The sequence below is a fragment of the Notolabrus celidotus genome, chromosome 12 (genome assembly GCF_009762535.1).
Source record: "Notolabrus celidotus isolate fNotCel1 chromosome 12, fNotCel1.pri, whole genome shotgun sequence".
Lineage (NCBI taxonomy): Eukaryota > Metazoa > Chordata > Actinopteri > Labriformes > Labridae > Notolabrus > Notolabrus celidotus.
In genome coordinates, this window is record NC_048283.1 from 20,589,482 (window position 1) to 20,598,169 (window position 8,688).

The 8,688-nt window shown below is 37.4% G+C and overlaps 1 protein-coding gene across 1 annotated transcript in view; it reads left to right on the plus strand.

The window, feature by feature from the left end:
- The window catches only part of nphs1 (NPHS1 adhesion molecule, nephrin), an 80,763-nt gene extending 77,745 nt beyond the window's left edge, over window positions 1-3,018 (plus strand). Inside the window, exon 34 of the mRNA XM_034698063.1 lies at window positions 236-3,018. The gene's annotated coding sequence lies outside the window, so the exon portion shown is untranslated. The remainder of the gene's footprint in view (window positions 1-235) is intronic.
- The last annotated feature ends 5,670 nt before the right edge of the window (window positions 3,019-8,688 follow it).

An 8,688-nucleotide genomic window follows, 5' to 3' on the forward strand; every position in this document is an offset into this window, starting at 1 on the left:
CCTTTCTCTACCTCCTCTCCATCCTCTGACCATTCAGACACCACTTCATCTGCCACCTGTCAAACCTGTTAATCATGACAATTAAATCCAAGTCCACCTTCAACCGCTGCCATCACCTGCTTTTAACTGTAATCTAGCAAACTTCGGTCTCTTAAACATCAGATCCTTTAATTATAAATCTTTAAATGTCATGATTTTATAACTCATAATAACTTGGACTTTTTTATAATCACAGACTTGGTTGACCACAGAAGATTCAAGTTCTCTTTTTGAAGCAGCCCTCCTCCCTCTGACTTTGCTCACCTTCATCAACCCCACCTGTCAGGTACGGGAGGGAGGGTTTCTGTCATCCACAAAGAAGATTTTAAATGCACTCTGTTTTGTACAATTATTTGACAAAATTTGAACATCTTGGTTTTATGTGAATTTGAAGGACAGTGTGTTCATTATTATGATTTACAGACCATCCAGAAGAGTTTTCATTTCAAAATATATCTAAGTCCTTCTATTAGCAGATTTTAACTTACATGATGCTGTCCATTTCAGAACTTTGTTGTGGATTTCATAGAAACTCTGGAATCTTCTAACCTTACTCAGGCAATACAGGAACCCACACACTGAAAGGGCCACACTGGATTTAGTTTCAAACAGTGGCCTCAGCCCTGACTACTTTGAGTTAAAGGATACCTGTGTGTCCGATCCCCAAGCAGTTGTATTTACAGTGGTTGTATAAGACAATTCACCTGTATGCTACAGAGTTTAATTCCATTTCTACTATTCTTAATGCTTCTTAATCTGCCTTTAATCCAAATTTGACACATAGAAGAGCGTGTCTCCCTTTTTTATTATCACACTTGTAAAACTGTCCTGGACTCTGTCGCTCCTTTGGAAGGAAAGAAAAGAAGTCAAACCACCCCAGAAGAAGGAAGGAGTGTAAATGGAAAGAACACTTCCACAAGTGTTTTATGACATCTGATCTATTATCCAACTTTAGCAGATACATTCATAACATCCTTTTCCTATTTAAATTTAACTGATTTCACACATGTCATCAACTACATGCAGCCTTGATTTCATTCCCGCCAAGTTTCTACAAGGTTTTTAGCATGACTGGACACAGTATTTTATCAATTATCAAACACTTCCTGGCAGACGATGGGTTTCCCTCTTTTTGTAAACACACTGTGGTCCAACCTCTTTCAAATCAACCTTACCTTGACCCCTCTGTTATTAAACATTTTGGGCAAATTTCAAAATTCCAATTTTTATCAAAAGATTTAGTGAAAGTGGTTCCATGTCAATTTTTGTCTTTTATGTCCCATAGTAACCTCTTTGAGAAATTGTAATCTGTTTTTAGACCTTATCATTGCACACAGCTCCTTAAAGTGATAAATGACCTTCTTTCTGGAGCAGACAGGGGGAGAGTGCAATATTATTTCTTTAGACCACTGCGCAGCTTTGGATACAGTGGATCACAATTTTAATTGAAAGTCTAGAAAATTGGGTGGGTATCAGAGACACAGTACTTAGTTGGTTTTATTTTTATCTTTTAGATTGAACTTTTGCAGTCACCGTAGGTAAGAACTCCTCAACATCTTACACTACCTGTGGTGAACCTCAATGTTCATTTTTATGTCTGAATATATTCTCTATTTATATGCTCCCAATTGGCCAAATAATTCAGTCCCACAAAGTCTCTGTTTATTGTTACGCAGACGACGCACAGATATAGACTCAACAATCCAAAATCGGAAATAATACTGTTCGAACCACAAAAATCCAACCCTCATACTGAAAGCGGCCTTGGTGCCCTGTCTGCCAGTGTGAAGCCAACTGCTACAAATGTAGGAGTAGGGCTGGACTCTGAGAGGACCTTTGAAACACAAGTCAAAAAATGGTTTAGTACCAGTTATGTATCATCACCAAAATAAAACAGTTTTTTACTCATTCAGATCTCCGATCTTATTCACACACTCATCTCCTAAAGACTTGACTCACTTTTAACTGGCATTAACAATAAAATACTCTCACCTCCAAATTGTCAAGAATGCAGCTGCTTGGCTTCTTATAGGTTTGAACGGACAACATTACATCACACTCTGTGCAAAGGTCTAAAGAAATAATGTTGCACTCTCCCCCTGTCTGCTGTCTTATCACTTTAAGGAGCTCTATGCAATGATAAGCTCTAAAAGCAGATTCAAATTTCTAAGCGTTCCTTCATTGAAGCCCTATAAGTTTTAGAAATGATTTTAAGATTATACTGATCATTTTTAAAGCATGTACTGATCTGTCTCCAAGCTACATACCAGAACTGTTGACACCATATGAGCCGACCTTCAACCTTAGATCCTCAGGTGGGAGCCAGAGTCAAAGCTTCAATCTAAAGGAGACCAAGCTTTTTCCATCAAGGACCCCTCTACTTTGGGACATCCTGCCTGAGGAAATGAGGCTTGCACAATCAGTAATGTTTTTTATTTCACTTTTAAAACTCACTTTTATAGACTTGCTCCATGTGATTTCTTCCCTTATGGATTTTATTAATATTTATCTTTTTATTTAGGTATTTATTTCAATACTTTTGTCTGCTTATTGATTGCATTTCATTTTTTGTTGTCTTTAGTTCCTGTTGCTGTTTTTTAACATTTCATTGTTTTTGATTTAACGCTTTTCCTTCTACTGCTTTTAGCTCCTTTTTATTGTTTCTTTCCTTTTTATTTCTGTAATCATCTTACGACCTTGTCCTTTTGGTCTCATTTCATGCTGTTGGGTTCCTGTGCTGCCTTGGTTCTTGTAGGTTCTTCGGGTTTCTTATGAGGATGGTTAAATTATGCTAATGATGATTTTGGTTGATGGGCTCTTTTTGTGTTTGGGTTCTTGACGTTTGGGTTCGGTTGTTGTTTGGGCTCTTTTTTGTGCGGTTATTATGCTTTGTATGCTTCTGCTGGTCTGTCAAAGTACTTTGTGAACCCTTGTTTCTAAAGGTGCTATATAAATAAAGATATCATTATTGTTATTAAAGAGGGGTTGTGGCATCATGACTGTTTTCTTTGCTCATACCTTTCACCTATGAGCACAATCTTTTTTACATTATTACTAGGCCTGAGAAACTATCTTATTCCATAGCTCTTCATACACAAAAATCTGTTCTGCTGTGGACTGAAAAAAACCTGAGTGATCAGACATTTCATAAGTAAGTTAGATGCATTCAGGTTAGTATAAGGCCAGGGTACCACCAGGAATTGTGGGCCCTGTGAAAAAATATTAGATTGTGCTCCACCAATACACCAGCACAAATGGTCTAGTACTTTTCAGCCCCTGTCAGTCATGGACCTTTAGAATCATCAGGGTTCTGACATCAATCCCAAGACTCTATTAGTCAAATACGTTACGTGCATGCTTGGCTCTAAGGTATGTCTTAGCCCAACACTGGGGTATTTTGGCTTCACTTTTCCATCTTTTTTTTTTTACAATGGAAGGAAATAGAGGCAAGCTGTCCATGTTACAGCCAATGGTGACATAATCTATTGTCTTTTAAATTGGTTTACAATGAGTGGTACAGAACATGAAATCTTACATGCAAGTGTAAATGCTAATCATAACTTGAATTGTTGTGAGAGCTGAGACATTTTGGTACTGAATGTCAAAAACAGGACTCCCAGCTTGAGAGAGAAACAACACAATCCTGTATGTCCTTTTGTGATAAATCAGTGACAAAGCTTTCATGTGTATAGTCAGTATAGAGTTTCTCCAGTACAATTTGTTGGCTTGTTACTGAAAATGTTATACAAAAGTCAGTTAGAGGGATAAATGTACAAATTCTGCAGCAATCTATGAAACAGTTTTTGAAATACAATCAAGCTTAGAGGCAGCCAATGCTAACCACAGAGTCATGATGCTAACTTGTAAAATGCAAACATTATCTGATAAAACATCACTGTGAGACATCTCTGTTTTTCTGACTCACGCTTGTACCACTTGGTCATCTTATCAATATTCATGAGCTGATGGTTAACATTTCAAGCTGCAGACTGATTCACTCATTGACCTCCCAGCCTGCATTGATTCTGTAAACTTGACAAAAAGATGTTTTTTCCAAACTGAAATCAGAACTTCCTCAAGCTCTCTTACTTCTTAGGTTCCTGTTGCCTCGCGGTGTACACAAATGGCGACTGGTCTCGTATAGAACCACTATGCGTGTACACTGTTCCTGCTCCCAGCTTCTGCTTTAGCCTGGAGCACAATTTGTCACATCAGTGTCATCAGCACAATCACGCAAACACACACAGATATGTCGGTATAGTCTACAAATACTGTACAGTCCAGAACACACATATGAAAAAAAACTGCAGCATTTTCAGCAATTATGCCTCAATAATCTGTTTTTGTTTGATAAATCTGAGGTGAATGGCTTCATGAGTTGTTAGTCAGCTCGTTTTGTGTTATTACTGTAATTTTCAAGCCATTATTGCCATGGAAATATTAACATAACGTTTGTAAGAGGTGATATTTAAATCCTGTCGAGGTTGTTATTGTCAACACATTTTTCCAACCTACTAAACTTCTGTTTCCTCAACAAGGCCTGACTGCCTAGATGGAGATTAATCTCAGTGTTTCACAGAGCTGCGTTCCCTCAATTAGGCTCGCTATTCTCCATCATGAGCTGTCAAGGTATGTTTGTCTCATTACTGAACAATTGTTTAAGTTCCTGTCAGACTGACTGCTGTGTTCAAACCAAAGCCTGTTCATGAAGCATCATTTGGGCTCAGGCAGGAACGATAATCTGCGAAAACTGAAGGTTTGACAGCTCAATATTGTGTGTCAACTTCTATTTTCCGTCACCTGGTGAACGTTTTGATATGTTGTTTTGGAAAAGGATCTCAGGGGAGCTCGAACATACAAGCCGCATGAGTGCACAATTAAGTCAAAAGAGAAACAAATAAGAGACTTTAATTACCTAAGCTCCAGGAATGTTTTCACAGCCGTACCCCCCCTCCCCTTAATGTTCTGTTTTGTTGTTTTATTGTTTAAAAGAAACAAATATAACAGTGAATAATACTCCTTTGACATCTTAACAGGTCGCTCTACCTGTGGGGAGCTTGCTCAAATTTAATCTGGTTTCTTCAAGCCCTGTCATTACTCCCATTGTTTGGATTTTTTTCAACTTGAACTAAATAGTAATCAAATCAATTTTTTTTATTGTTGTTTTTTTATTTTATTATTTTTAACAAATTAGAACATGGTTTTGCAGGCAGTTATTACAGCTCACTTTGTGGCTCTGCTCTCCTGTTGTCACTAATGAGGATGTAATTTGCCCTCCGATGTGGATGAAAGAATACAACAAAATAAATGCAAAAAAGCAGTCCATGAGAGATAATAATGAAGTGAAAACACTGGTAATTGTTCATTTTCAGGAGGACAGATCTAAAAGCATATTGAAACTAAAAGATAATTAGACTCCCTTCAATTAAAGATGAATATATAGTATAAATAGATAGGATAGAGTCCATATTACAATGTACCAAATAACAGCAGACATGCTAATGGAGCCTACAGTTCAAGAGGATAGCAAGGAAAACAACAACAATCATTAACAAAAGACTGAACACTTAAAAGCCATATTTGTCTGCTTCATATACGTAGCTGTAATTCTCAATGAACCAACTCCGATCCAGAGATGTCGCTCTTCTGGTATATTTACCAGAGGTAAACAGTATATTATAAAACAAAAAAATATTTCATTTATTTTATAACTCATATAATCCTTGGTGTAAGATTTGCTTTTCACATGTAAGCACATTTGAATTCACACAACTCTCACAGTTCAGCTTACTTATTTAAATCCACTCATACTCCCACTCAGACAAATACATAACTGAAAAAAAGAAAGAAAAGAAGAAATTAACAAGCCGTTCTGATTAAGTCAGACCCAGAGTGTGATGTGATATATATACCAGATACATCAGAAATAACTGTGCAGGTCACCACTCTGAAAGACTTTATTAAATGCATATCAGTTTCTTCATGTTCGTCTTTACATATGTAACCATACACATATGTTGCAACATTGTTTTTTTCTGATGTGACGCAAACACAGAGCAGATTGTAGGAATGTAATTAGCGGTTTAAATTTGTGCACAAGCTGATAGTAAATAAATGTTCATACCTTGACAGGTTACATCTAATGTCATTAAAAGCGAGCTGTTTAATGGATGTGTTTATGATATCAAAGCAGAAAAAATATGAGCATAAACAACATCTTCAAGGTTACAATAGCTTAGAAATGTATGATACAATATGATACTTTACCACACAGTAAAATAAAATGATACACTACAAAACAATATATACCATACAATGCTATATTATATGGAACAATATAACAAGATACAATATGATATAGTAAATGGGCTTGTATAGCGCTTTTCTAGTCTTTCTGACCACTCAAAGCGCTTTTAGACTACTTGTCACGTTCACCCATTCACACCACATTCACTTACTGATGGCACAGGCTGCTATGTAATAAAGGACCATCAGTATTAACAAAACTCATTCATACATGCTGAACAACAGCAGGAGCAATTTGGGGTTAAGTGTCTTGCTCAAGGACACTTCAGCTTGTGACTGCCGGAGCTGGGATCAAACCGACAACCTTCTGATTGATAGACGACAGACTCTACCCACTGAGTTCTGGCTGACACTATATGTCACAATAGAATATGATGTAATGATATACTATATGATTTGATATAATAAAAAAAGATGCAGTGCAATATTTTATTATTTTATATAAGATACTGTCAATCAATCAATCTTTATTTAGCGCCAAATCACAACAAACATTATCTCAAGCTGCAACCTCCGGTCTCAAAATATGAAGCCCATGCAGAAGTGTTATAAACTGCAATTCATCGAGAATCCGCTTGAGGCTGGCTGCAGAAACACCGGAAACCACATAGACACCAATTCAAAAAAGACGATCTTTACAGCATTAATAAACATGTTTACAGCCTGGTTCAAAAAAGGGCTTAGGTCTGAAGAGCTAATGTCTCTATCGGCACACACTGTACGGGGGGTGAATTTTTTTCTAACGCAACGGTTCAGAAGATATTAAGATTACGAGTTTTTGCCCCAAAAAGGACATGACTGACTTGACTCCCGGACGGGAACACACAGCTGTTTGTGTAGCCACATTTCCAATAAGGCTGCCGCCGTCGATTGGCTTCAAAACAGCGCTCAGGAACAGATGGGTGACGTCACGGATACTACCTCCATTATTCATACAGTCTATGTTTTAAAAACATAGCAGGTCTAGATCGTACTCTATGTTCAATTATTAACAAAGACCCAACATCAGGACAGGATAAGATCAAGTCCCCTCTTACTGACAGGACTCAATATTATCTCATCTTAATCCACCATGAACATTGCACCTCACAGTATTTAGCTAGTTACAGCGGCAAGGACAAACTTCCTTTCAACAGGCAGAAACCTCGAGCAGGACAAGACTCATGTAATACTTACATTCATATAGCGTAATTTGATACATATCATATACGATACTATGCAATGACATACACTAAAGTATGACAGGCTTTATTATTTCCTAGGTAAAATTTTCTGGACTCAAGAGCTGCATAAATATTGACACCAACAGGTCACACACAAACATACAAAAATCACCAACAAACATACAGCGTAATGCATATTACTCATATTCTACATGGTCTGAATAAAAATACATAAGTAAAAAAAAAGAAAAAAAGGATACCTTGAAATTTTTGTGAAACAGAAATATTTTTTACAAACATTATTATATGCACACATTTATTTATTTCTTTTCTTTTCTTTAGCAGTCCAGTTACGTGAGTAAGGACAAGCTGATCCAAAAGCATCCCAAGCACTCTGGACAAAGCCTGTCCTCTTGACCCAGCCTGTGCATGAATTACAGTCTTTGTGTGCTTTCACAGTCTAGTTTGTGTTTCTCAGTTGGGTAATGCAGTTGGCTCACTCACTCTCTCTCTCTCACTCACTCACTCACACAGACACATTCTGCAGCCTTGAATCAAGAGTTGAAAAATCTTAAGGACAAAACTTGAGTCTTTGCTTTGTTTCTGCTAGTCTGCAAAGGAGGTTTTTCTGTATCCATATGCAGTGGAGATCTGTGAAACCAAATATAAAAGTTTTTAAGTGCTCTCCTGGAGCAGAAATGCTTCTCCAGCTTCTAGTTAAAGCAGTTGGTATTTGAAGTTGTGTATTGTTCTTTATAGTCACGCACATATTAGAACGTCTTCAGTTTCTGTTTTCAAAGATGGATGTTTAATAAAACTTTTAAAGGAAGTCATTTCAAAGTTCCACCTACATGTTGTGCATTTTTGTGTGAGAAGAAATGCTGCATATCGACTATTTCCCATAACAAAAGGGTTATTCATGCCTTTTTTGTAAGACAGCAACATGGAGACACATGACACATGGACCTGTGAACAAAAATGGAGAATGACAGTGAGCTAGACAGGCTGACAGACGGGGAAACACACTGAGACAATGAAAGACGGTATACTGTAGAGGATGGAGAAATAAAGGAGGACAAGCCACCATGCTGAGAACCGCACACACAAACTTGAAAGCCAGAGAAGAAGAAGAGGGGGAAGGCCATGTCATGCGATAGAGTGGGTGAGTGAGAAACAATTC